We start from the raw sequence: 12,959 nt of genomic DNA, 5'->3' as shown, positions 1-12,959 counted from the left end.
CACCAGCAACACCAGCAGTACCAGCAACATCAACGTCAACAGCAACTTCAACGCTTCATTACGAAAGTCTGGTCAGGAAGGAGGCGTTTCCCAAAAGAGACCAACGAGAAATGAAAAGCCCGATAGTGAGAAAGAAAAAGTGCAAATAGCAAAAGTCTCTGTGCTTTTCCTTCATCTTCAACTTATCTGGCAGATACAATTTTCCAAATTGCCAAGTTACTCTCTCATGGCAAAAGAAAAGCAAAACATTCGGGGGAAAACCAGATGACTGCTTTCTGCTCGAGTCTCGGCAGGTGGCAATTGAAATTATGCAACAGTTTCCAGCAAAGTTTAAGTGGGAAAGCTCTCTGGGCAGCCACAACATTTCGCAATTCTCTCACTTACTGCGGATTTTGTTTCTTTTTCGTCCCTGAACCTTGACATAGTTTTATTTAATTGAGCAAAAGAACCCATATAATGGAGTTAACTCCACAGCCAGCTGCTTATCAGCCCCTATCTAAGACCTCATCAAAAAGCAAACACTGTTGACAGGGAGGGATAATAACAGGGAGTTAGTTTCAGCTAGATCTAGATAACTGTGGCAGAGTGATTCAATTAAGGCAGTCGAGAGACTGTCACATCTGACATTTATTAAAGTGCAATTGTTGACAGTTCCTTTCGGGCAGACCCATTACATTTGACTCCTATTTCTATATGTGTCCTTACTGAAGGTCTACAGGTACAGGATATGTGCTCATGGGTTGCGTTGTCATGCGGGCTTTGGTGGTTGCCAATTGTTGTCCGTTCTGCTCGGAAAATGAGTGTAATCTGCGGTTAGTTATCGCCGGGGGGTGTCTCGGGAAAATTTGAATGGTTTGAAGCCAAAGTAGAGGGAGTTGGCCTACTGCTGGGCTTCTGCGCTGAATGGCCTAATGAAGTTATTGACAAGAGGCGGTTATCAATAATTTCCAATTATAATCGCACAGATGAGCATTCAGAATGAGACTCTGATCGATCACATTAAGCCCACTCAAAGAAATATACCACTAAATTCTTTGCTCAAACAAATAATATCTTCACCATTTTACTATCAAGATATATGCTACATTGACATGTACACATTTAAATTAAAAACAGAATATCATTCGTAAAGGCAAAATAAAAGTAATAAAAAAAATAAAAGTCTATATACAGTCTTCGGTGAATTCGTCTAGCTAATTCCACTTAATGGAATCCGAAAAGAGCTCAGATTTCACATTGCACACGAGCAATTTCCTTCCGGCGCACTATCGATGTAGATACCTCAGATTATATATATTGCCATTAGAGCGTATATCTCGGTATAATTCCCTTAAATCTGCTCATCCCGAACATATCTATGTACATACACATGAGTTGGCTCTGCCAAACAGTCGTGTTGACAGTGCATCTCCGGGACCTCCGTCTCTCTCTAATCGCCGGTCTCCAGCTGAGCCAGCAGCTGAGTTTTTCCTGACGCTGCTTCCACTTGAATAGCAGGCTGTTAACATGTTGCAACATTGCGCACACTTACACGCGTCCCCCTCAGGAGTTTCGCAGCACCAATGCAACCATTTTCCGTCTCAACTGATGTTGCTGCTGCTCTTGCTGTTGCTGTTGCTGTTGCCAGTGTCATCTGTCAATATTGATTTAAAATCAATTCATCTCCCGTTGCGCCAATGTCTGATTTTCGACGGTCCGAGCGCACAGCTTGAGGTTTTCATTAGCCGGGAGAATTTTTCACCAATTTCCCCCCCTAAGCAGACAAATTTGCCGCAATGGCGCTTAAAGCCTTGCCAAACTTTCGCATTTCGGAAAAATTTTTACTTTACTTTTATAAACATTTAATGGGTTCAAGTTACAGATGTGTATAAAATTCCTTACGAACGGTCTTTGTATTTTATATTTCCTATTTTTATTTGAATTATTCATGTGGAACTCAATAGAAGAGGGCTGCGTAGGAATTTAAACCAATATCTAAAGTCTCACCTTACTTCTTTAAACGCCTTTAAGCCAGCCTTTAAGAATGCCTCTTGAATTAATCAAATTTAGAGCCTCGACGACGCACCTAAAAATAAAATGGAGAAAATGTAATTCATGTGTAGGACTGTGGGTCGATGACGATGGCCTCATGACGATCCCTCATTCTCGGCGTTCATGACACTTGTCCATCAGTTGGCCAAACAAAACGGGTGGAGGCGTCATTTGAGACGTGTTCGCTCCACCCAAAACGACAGCGATGACGATTACATGGCGGACACAACCGGGAGAAACTACTGAAACTTCTGAAACTACAGAAACTAAAAAGCAAAAACCAACCACCCACCCGATCCAGCGACTCTGACACGAGTTCAATGCTCCTTCGCAAATATGCAAATTCCAGCTCGATGCGATTCCACGCTTTTTGTATTTTTTTTTATATTTTTTTTTTATTTTGGGTACGCGCACGCACAGCCAACTTGAAAAGCGGCTTAAAGTTGTTCCACAGCCTTGTTATTTAAGAATTACTGGGTAAAAATAACGTTAACTTCGCTCTCACCCATGCAAGGACTCACTCGCAATGCAAACGAGTAGAAAATGCGCTTTTCATTTGCGATTCTGGACCCTCCGACTCCTCATTTCAATTGCATTCAACGACGCTTAACATTTTCACTACCAAAATGAATTGCACACACAACGCACTCATATCAATAAATTTTCGCACAATAAAAGGAGGCGGGAAAAGGGCTTTCCACTACCGGGGGAAAAGCCATGAATGACATGAGGACTACAAGGCCTCGGATAGCATTGAAAATATTTTATTAAATGGAATCGCCATTGAGCACCGAAAAATAAATTTAAAAAAATGTAAGCAGTCCACATTCGTGTAAAAGTTACACGACAGTATTGAGAGAAGGCGAAAATAATTATTTTCTTTGTTCACTTGCACTTTTTTTTATATTGAAGAGCTTTTCGTAATTGGTTTTTGATTTAACACATGCTTAATTCAATTGAGACAAATTTTTGCTTGTGCCTAATGAAACGCAAATAGATTAAATAAATTAAAGAATGTATTAACCCATTGCGGGACCATCTAACTTACTTAATTTGTAAATGACATTTTAGCCTCAAATCTAAGCCAGAAAAGCTTATTTAGAATCCTTAAATTGTTAAACACAAAACCCTTTGCATATATTTCCATTTGCCGAAATAGTCGAAACAAATTTTGACAAATATCAACACAAAACACAAAGTTTTCTGACAATAACAGAAATTGACAATTATAAAGCAAATTGTGGGCAAAAGTAAATGAAATTAGTTTACTGGTTTATAAGCCCAATTCAAATGCAAAATGCCTACACACAAAACTTTCGTCACACATGTTGGCCATAAAATTTGCATACACACAACTACAACCCTTTATGACTTATAGAGAGCCCCCAAAAATGTAATCAACATTCGCCAAATGTACCATGTGAATTTAAATTTGCGATTTAATTAAATCAAAGCATAAATTGTCTGAACTTTAAATGTGGTTGGGGCATAGATGGCCCCAAGGAAAATGATTTTGGTCGGGTTTTGTGTTAAGAAAGATATGCACGTGTTGTTCTTACAAATGAGTTTCCATTAAACGCAGACAATTGAAAATTCAATTTTAATAACTCTTGGTGTGTGTTTGTTGACATTTTGATTATCCATTAGATAACTTAATAAGGAGAGAAGTCATTTCACTGAATGCTTCATAATTACTTAGAAGTCATTTCCCTGAAGGATTGATAATTATTCAGAGTCGTTATATATAGTCCCACAGAGCTGTAAGACTATTTTGGGTTCTAAAATCTTCAGATAGATTGTATCTAAAAAGTAACCAAAAATTTGTTGACAGTTTCATAATATATAATTGGAACACATAGATGAAAACACAACATAGTCGTTGCCGCAAGTAGTTTTGTAATACATTTTGGCCTACGTTGTTGGCACCTTAATTCACTTAGACGGAAAAACTTGTAAAAATGTAATTCCATGAAAATGCCAAGACAGCAGAAACATGTAAACTGATTTCTGTTGAGTGACATTCCCATGAGCAGAGGGAAGGGAATGGTAAGGTAAATGCTGCATGTGCAACATGCACATCCACACACACGTGCGGCCAATTTTGGGGGACAGAGAATTTTAAAGTTTTGCATCTCTAATTAAATTAAGCAAGAGGCCAACTAGAAAAGTTTTCCAACACCTGTGACAGCCCCTTTCGGACCTCCCGATTCATGAAAATTCCCATGAACAGTCTACCACCACTTAAGGAGGCTTTCATCACCTGTTTTCGCATAGGGTTTCAGAGACCCAATTTACTTAAATAATTACTGAAGTTGCCTAAGCCAAAAATTTGAGATTTATGTGCCTGAAGTGCAAAAACTTTTAGTGTCCTTTCTTAAGGGACATTTCTCAGGGAATAAATATTATGGTTCTTGTAAAAGTTCAAACCAAAATGTATTGAAAAACTGAACGATTTTTGCCTAATGTTTATTTTAAGTCGGAAAGAATTTAGTATTTTATTCATGTTAAAATGCGCAGTAAGATAGTGAATAAGTTTCGCTAGCTCAAGCTATTGTACCAATGTTGCGAAACATTGTTGTCGCTGCAACATTTGGCTTAGATACATTCGCAGGGGTGCAAATTCACCCCTAAAATTGTTTAGCAACATTTTGTGAACTGCAGCCAATAGAAACTTTAGATATTGGGATCTCTTAGTGTGATGATGCTTGCTTTCTGCGATGATGATGATGATGTTGATGATTTGATGAGGATATGGTGGATATAGCGGCAGATTGCTCACCCCGAAAAGCCGCAGGAAACCCAATGGCCATCACAGGTTTCTGTGGCCCTCAACGGTAAAAGTAAACGCAATTTGGTAAGCGAAAATTTCATTAGAGCTAGCGAAATTTAATAAACCCATAGCGACATCGTGCGGATGGCAAAAATGGCAGCACAGTAAACATCAGCTTGAGGTGAACGGCAACCACGGGGTTAGAAGCTTGCCATGTCCGCACCTTATCGAATAAAAAAGGGAAATGGTGGAAAAACCTTCAACAGTTGAAAATTAATTTTTCCAACACAGGGGTTGTGATGGTCGTCGTTTTCAAAAAAGGGGGATAAAATATACATATGTATGTACATATCTCTAAAATTGTTCATGGTACAGCTTGTTTCGGGTAAATTCTTGGCATATTTTTGCGTTCCATTTGCATTGAGGTCATAGGTCACACATCTCTCTCACACGGCGGGGCGGCGACCATTTTTGATTTATTCGACGCGCCCCGACACACAAACATAAAATGGAAATTTATTGGTTGCACCACACCATTTTCCGCAAAAAGGTGAATCAGGGACAAAAAAACCCAGCTTTACTTTGTGGATTTCAAAAATGGTGGCTTAGCTGGGGTGTGTGGCTCAAAATGGCATTGATGTGGGTTAGAAAAGCATAAGCTTGTGCTAAGGATAACGAATGGCTTATATATCGATGATAGTCTAGTACAAACGATTTTTACTTTTGTACACTTTATTGTTTTATTAAAATTAAAGGGATACGTCATGACTTTAATAAAAGCAGATGCACAACCTTTTAATCATGCCAAACAAAAAAAATAGTCCAAATAGATTCACCAAATAATGTCACTCAGAGCTTAACAGATTGGCGGGCAAGGCAAATTCCTATACATCACATTGTGTGGTTAAGAGCTCACTTAAATTTGTCGTTCAATTTTTCGTGCTCTTGCTAAACAACTCAATCGAAAACTAATGCACCACGAGTCACAAAATGCCACCTCCGGATTAACCCGTTTGCACTCACTTAACCCCCTGGTTCACATCTTGTTAACAGCTATCTAAAATTCTATTCGCTTTGGTTGGCAATCAAACTATGCGAATTGCTTTGAATGTATTAAACGCCACAAATTGAAAGACTCATCTGTGAGGGAGAGAAATTTAGCAAAAGTCCCGAGGACAGGTGAAAAATGCGACTTCATTAATTTGGATGTGATAAATAAATACGTGAAAAATTCTCTCATGTTTTGTGAACATTTTTTGGGGTCTTGGTTTTCCCAGTCGTTGGCTTCCACTGCAAATAAACGTAATTTGTAATGAAAATCATCGCGAAATACAGGCATCAGAAGTTGACTGTGGCGCTCCATTTGGGCCACGGCTTGTGGCATTGTTGGCATTCCCAGTTTCCAGTTCCCCCGTTGTTTCAGATACAGTTCTGCTTTACTTTTTTAATTTTTTGTGTCTTTTTGCATATGAAATATTTCATGATGGCACTTTAAAGCTTTGTATATATAAGGTGTGCTCGGTTTGGCGACGGAAGGGCAATAAAAATTCCGCAATGGCGTTAGCATTGCATACGTACAGCAAAAATCCCCAAAACTGTCGCACATTCCCCTTATTTTATTTAGTTTCTTTTACAATGAAATAAAACTAAAATCATAAAAAATTTTTTGACTATTTACGAGACTATTTATGCACCAGCCAGGAGATCTCTTTTCTCTGTTGCCGTAACTCCATGAAATTGTATTACTGCACGCGATTCCCCTGAAAGCCATTAACCCAAAACAAGACCGAAAAAGCGAGGAGATACGGTAGCTGTATCTCTATACCTCCCTAAGCCGCAAAAGTTTTCGTCGGCAGGAGGGGGTGTGCGAAAATATTCTGGCCCCACAGTAATTAGAGTAATAAGCCGAGATGTATGACCCATCGGTGTGTTTTTGTGCACATATGTGGCTAGGAGGGGTTTTGGAATGTATCCTTCTATTTCAGCCGATGTCTAGCCCTTTTTTTTTGGCTGGCTATTTCTTTGTTTGTTATCAGTTTAGTGAATATTTTCGCTAATATGAGACGTAATACTAATTTAGTTATTTCCTTTGTTTCTTTACAGGTAATATCACATTTCAATTAAACCTCAAACCAGATTCTTCAGCACAATACTGCAAATCAAACAATAAAAACCCTTCAAAGGGCCACGAATAAATTTCGAAGAAGGGCCATAATGAATTTGCTCAATTAATAGGCAATCAGTAAGTGCCCCATCTTAACCCTTTGAAGCCATCGTGACCTCAGAATACACACACACATGCACAAAGGCCCTCTTGTGGTTTGTGCTCCTTCATACAGAAAAGTTAAAATGCAAATACAATTTGCCACTTTAAATCTACATAAACTGAAGTGTGGAGGGGGCTAAGAAAAACAGAGGGAAATCGAGGCATTGGAGAGCCTCTTGAAACAGTTTACAATAAACCAGAGTAAAGGCTGGAGAAAAGCACCAGTTTAAAGGGTGTTTCGTGTGGAAAGAAAATCAATGAACAAGATAAACGCTCCCTAAAAATGAGTGCTATTACTCGGTTTCTGCGCAAAATGAAAGTGTGACTAGAGCAGAGGAGAAGTGTGTTAGCCAGCAGAAAAACTGTGTGACTAAAAGGTAGTTGTGAAGTGAAAAAAAGTAGCTTTGAAAATGGAACTGGAGACTCTATGAAAGCCTATATCAAAAGGAGTTTGCAAAAGCAAATGTGATTGATTGCTTTGATTTTTACTTGTGCGGATGCAAAGAGGTCATTATAAATATTAAAGAAATTTAAAACGTTCTTCCTTCTGAATTAATCGGAGCATTTTATTTTTCTTTATGAAAGTTATCTCTTTACCTGATTTACCTTTTAATAATTTTATTTGGCCAGCTGTTGGCTGACATTTCCATTCAGTAAAAGGCAAAAAATGTTCTTTGTAATTACCCAGAAATCGTAGACAGAAGCAATCGCGTTCCATAATAAATTCATAATTGACAGGGGCTCGATGAGACCGTACCCTTCCCAGTTACTCCCCTTTGTGGACTTTGTTTGACAAATGTCCTGACGCCAGTCGCCAGACGAATTTCACGCATAAACAGGCTGTTTCCACTGCCACTTCCTTCACTTCCTCATCCTGTTCAGCCACTCCAGTTCTACGCCTCTCCAGCAGAACTTCCGGCCAAACACGGAGAGGGTTATTTTCCGGAACCCTTTGGGTAATTGCAAAAACTATTAAGCCAAATTATGGGTTTTACTTTACGCCGGCGGCAACCCCTTTTTATTTTGCACTTGAGAATTAGAAGTGCCGTGAAAATCAAGAGCACGCCAAATTATTATATAGATTTACCCCGCTCAATTCCCAAATATAATATTTGCAGCTCCTGTGGAATGAGGCTAAATAATACATGTTGTGCATGTGTGCGAAAAAGAGGTTAATATTTGCTTGCCTGCCCTCGTTCACACACTGAATAATCTGACTGGATCTCGAACCCCCGATAATTCCCATGGCGCTCTTTAAAGGGCCCATAAAATTGGCAAAAAAGAAGAAGGGAAAATCCAGGGGAAAAACAGTAAAAAATTTGTGGCGCCAATTGATGCACAACAACGGGAGTGATAAAAGAAAAAACTGCAACCATTTACCCCAAACACACTCAAACGCGGAAATGTGGGTGGTGAAAAAATGAAAAGTCATTTTCACATATTTGTGGAGCTAACGAAACATTTTTCACTTTCGGCTAGTTCGGTTTGGTTTTTGTACACTTTGGGTGCTACTTTTTTCCCGTAAAGCTCATCAGCTGATAAATAATTTAAGCTACCGTATTTAAGAGGAATTATTGGCTGCAAAATATTCAATGGGGCAGCTAGAGGGAAAAAGGTGAATGATTGTTGCGACAATGGGTTTGAATCCGACCAAATTGCAAATTAAATGCAATTCTTTATAATTTGATTGCAATGAAATTGTACTTATTTCGACGCAGAGAAATTTCCAACGGTGGAGATTTTCCAACAGCAGCCAAATTGAATAGTTAATGGAATAGTATTGAACAGTGTTTTCTGCAGTAAATCTACAACCAGAAAATATATTTTTATGTTTCTCTATCGCTCCCATTGGATGCTTTACTTAGCCACGCGGAAGAAAATAATTTTCATTACATCTGGTCATACATTAAAATATAACTTTTTGCATTGCAAATCTAGCGAAATCCTCACATCAGCGCCTCTAAAGTATTTCCGAATGGAAATTCCCTAAATGCGTGTGCGCGTACGTACTTTTTCCGAATGCCAGCCAAAAGGGTCCCATGGCCTGTTCACTGAAATTTTAATAACTCAATTACGCACACATTTGAATTCATTAGCGCAAAGCACCCGAAAGGGGGAAAATCAGCAGGGATAGGAAGGATGTTAAGGGTAGCCAGGAGGCAGTAACAAATATATACAATCAAATGTATATAAATCACATTTAGCGCGGAAATGGCGTTGAGAACCGGGGGTTCCTTTTTATTTCCTAGTCTTAAAAAGACCACAGGGGTGCATACAAAAATTCATACACAGAATTCGGAAAATTATTACCTCTGCCAGAAGGAAAAGAAAAACTAATAACCATGTACGGATTTAATAATAAATCAAGCACGCGCGAGAGAGAGGGAGAGAGTGAGGACTCTATGTGGCACAGGAAGCGGAAGGAGGGACTCATGGCACATTCTAAATCCGCATTTCAAATAGACAAATGAAAGTACGCACAGTAGCCTGCATATAACAATGGCCATTAGCCGGAATTATTCCTCGCACTCCCGAAATCGGACATTTATCATGCGTATTGCACAATGCTTTCCAAACTGGCAGTTACATATGTCCCATTGTGGTGCTCTGCGCATTTCATTCATGGGAGCTGCTGATCTACCGAAAAACCCCAGACAATGATCTCGAAACGAATGCGATGTTTTTTTAGGCCACTTTTCGAATTCAGGTAGCAGTTTCTAGTATAATCCTCTTCCTCGGCGAGTTTGCAAGTGGAGATTTTCTACCCTCTGATCCTCTCGTTAGGAGGGATTAGCAAACTCAGCGTGACTGCTATTATTGTTATTTTTTGCATTCACTGTTCAATGAATCGAAATTGGGTTGTTCCAGGCGATAATTGACAGCTCAATTGGCAGGGTGGTTCGGCCTTATGAGGTCACTTAGAGGTCACTCGAGGGCTTATCGCTGCCCATGGAGAGGTAAAAGGAGCAGGAGGGGGCCTGGTTCCAAAATATCAAATGAAGAGACATGGTATGCGCAATGATTGCTTTCAGTTCCATAGATTTAGATAAAAAAAAAAAAAATAAAAAAATTATATCTAAAATGCAACAAGTGTGTCTAATGTATATTCTTATATAATATATTGACTGAATATTTTCCCATTCCATTATTCGTATTCGTAATTAATCGCCCAGTATTATGATGCATCACTGCAATGATCAAATTGTTGGCATATGACCTCATTCATGTCCATGAGCACTAATATCAGTATCCTCATAGATAAAAAGAGACTGTCAAAATCAAATGAAAAATGTATGGCATATGCTTCATCATAGATAATAAAAAAAACAACAAAAAATAAGACAAACCACTTATTACTATCTAAAAATCGCAAACAAAAAGTTGTGTTCTAAATGTATATTCTTATATAAATATATATTGACTTGAAGTATTTTTCCCACTTCCTTTCTTATTGGTCACATAACTTCATGTTCCTGATTAATTTTAGTTTCGTAATTAATCGCCCAGTAATGACTCACACACATATTTTGCATACTTCGAGCATAATAATATAATATATAGTAGTAAGCCAAATGCACAATAGTCCGTATTTATGTTACTAATCTCATTAACACTTGAGTTCATTTTCTCTCTATTGTGAGCTTATTCTAATGAAGCCTACTAATCAGTCCAAGGCTTTAATCAAATTTTCAAATTTTCAACGAATAACAAAAGAGGACGCCGCGCATATGTTCAAATTTTGATACTTTGTGCTACTGCCATTTAACCATTTAAAGTCATTAACTGTCATTGTGGAAATTTAAATGAAACTGAAACTGAGCACAATGCTGGCTCAGACACACATTAGCTAAAATGCAATTTTCACAGCGCAGAGTGGCAAAGAAGGCAGATTGTTTCAAAGTTGCATGCAGACAGCACCTGTTTGCATTTTCCCCTATTTTTTGTATACGTCCCACTACGCTGACACTTTTCCTGCTATTTGGCCTCAGGTAACGAGAAGAGGAAAACTTTTCCCTGCCATTGTTGTGGCTGTTAAATCCAACCCGTAAGTAGCCCGAAAACCCCCGATCTAATCCGGACAAGAAACCCTGAGGCCCTCTTGACGTCTCAATTTCCAAATGACCAAGCTAATCACAAAAGGCTGAGTGAATGGATTTCCCATCCTTCTTTGTTTCGTTCGTTTTCCGCTTTTCCCTGATGACATAATTCGGAGCGCTCGAATTTCTGCCGCCTGACTTTACACACTCTGACATAATTAGGGTGAACTACCCCCTGCCTCTGGCCTTTGGAATCCCCTATTCGTGAACCCCCTTAAAATGGCATCGACACACCCCTGAACACTTGTGTGCGCAGCTGGCTGTCTTCATTTAAAAATCAAATGCCCTGCGCTGCAATTGTTTAATGAAAACTCCATTTTTTGTGTAGTGTTTAATTTAAAATTATGCAAATTCTCTAAAGCATTTCTATGCACCCGAAGAAATAATATGGAGAAACATGCAGGAACAACGAAACTCAGTGTGAAGTGGCATTGGCTTAGCTGGGTTTTGTTAATTAAAAATATATAATTTGAAAGACTTTTTATCTGGAAAAAAGTTACAAGTTTCGGCATGACATCTTAACTTTTAAATCTACATGTCCTTCAACTGATCAAAATAATCTATTTATCCTTGGTTGTTGCAGAGTCTTTTGCATAAGTTCTTGAATAAGGTATCGCATTATCCGACAAGACTTACCCTCACCTCAACCGCAATAAAGTTGGAGTATTCCCCAGGACGAACTGACATTTATTACGGCTCCATTTCCCTTTTGAGAAAAGTCCTGCCCTGCATAGAAATGCAAGTCAGTAAAGTCGTGGAAAATCCACAAGGATTTGCTCGGTGATAGCTGAAAGCTTTTTCCCATTCCCCACATAGAGGTTTGGATTTCCCTTTCGGGGATTTTCCGATTTTGCACTCGTAGTTGATTGTTGTCAAAGGTCATGAAATATGCAAACAATATACCAGCACATTGTTTGTTTCCGATCCGATACGATTAGCTAATCGAAGCGATAAACTCTGTATAAAAATCACGGCTGACCTGCTTTCCATTTTTAATGGCTTCGAAGGTCCCTGGCTATTAGTAGATTAATAGTTCGCAGGCTTTTAGTCGAATTGCAAGTGCTGACTTTTCAATTGTCTGATGCCTTGGCTAATGGAAGTAGCTACAGTTAAATGCTAATCACCAAATTGCCATTTGATTGATAAACTGGCAGACACCCACTCTGAATCGAAAGGACAAGCCACAAAAACCCGAATCGGAAGCGTTTCCATAGTCCCGACCTCAAGTCCGAGCAGCAACCATAATTAAATATTGCTTGCCAGTCTGGTTTGCAAAGTCCAAACTGGTTTCGGCAATAATTACTGAAACTTGGCACGAAGCCACACCAGAATTGCGATTTGCAAGGATGGGGAGTCGAGAACAGTGCCCGTGTGCACTTCAAAAAATAATGCAAATGAATCATAAATGTTTATAAAATAAGATTTATGTTCAAGTGTAATAATTGTAATAAGAGTAGGAATAGGATATAAGGATGAGGATTCTTGGAACCTATCCCGACTTAATTCAATAGCTAAATGGCGTAGATTTTTTTTGAGTGCCTCACCGACATGGACAGGGATAGCTCATCATCATTAACACCCGTCCTGGAAATTCTCGTCGTCGATTGAGATGGGATGTAGACTTCGCCATTCTGCTGGTCGGCGGTCGGAGGATTGTTGCTGTGCCAGCATAATAATAAGGCGACCAGGGGAATCGATGACAACGTAAATCAATGCTCTAGCTGTAAGCGAAGGCGACTCGAAACAATCATTAATTAATGTCAATCGAATCGAATTGAAGCGAGCTGAAATGAAA

At 39.0% G+C, this 12,959-nt stretch overlaps 1 protein-coding gene across 4 annotated transcripts in view; it reads left to right on the top strand.

Moving 5' to 3' along the window:
* LOC122614985 (fasciclin-3) overlaps window positions 1-12,959 on the top strand; it is a 72,337-nt gene that overhangs the window by 38,856 nt on the left and 20,522 nt on the right. The gene's annotated exons all lie outside the window — the stretch shown is intronic.

The sequence above is a fragment of the Drosophila teissieri genome, chromosome 2R (assembly GCF_016746235.2).
Source record: "Drosophila teissieri strain GT53w chromosome 2R, Prin_Dtei_1.1, whole genome shotgun sequence".
Taxonomy (NCBI): domain Eukaryota; kingdom Metazoa; phylum Arthropoda; class Insecta; order Diptera; family Drosophilidae; genus Drosophila; species Drosophila teissieri.
This window is presented reverse-complemented; position numbering and strand designations above follow the sequence as displayed.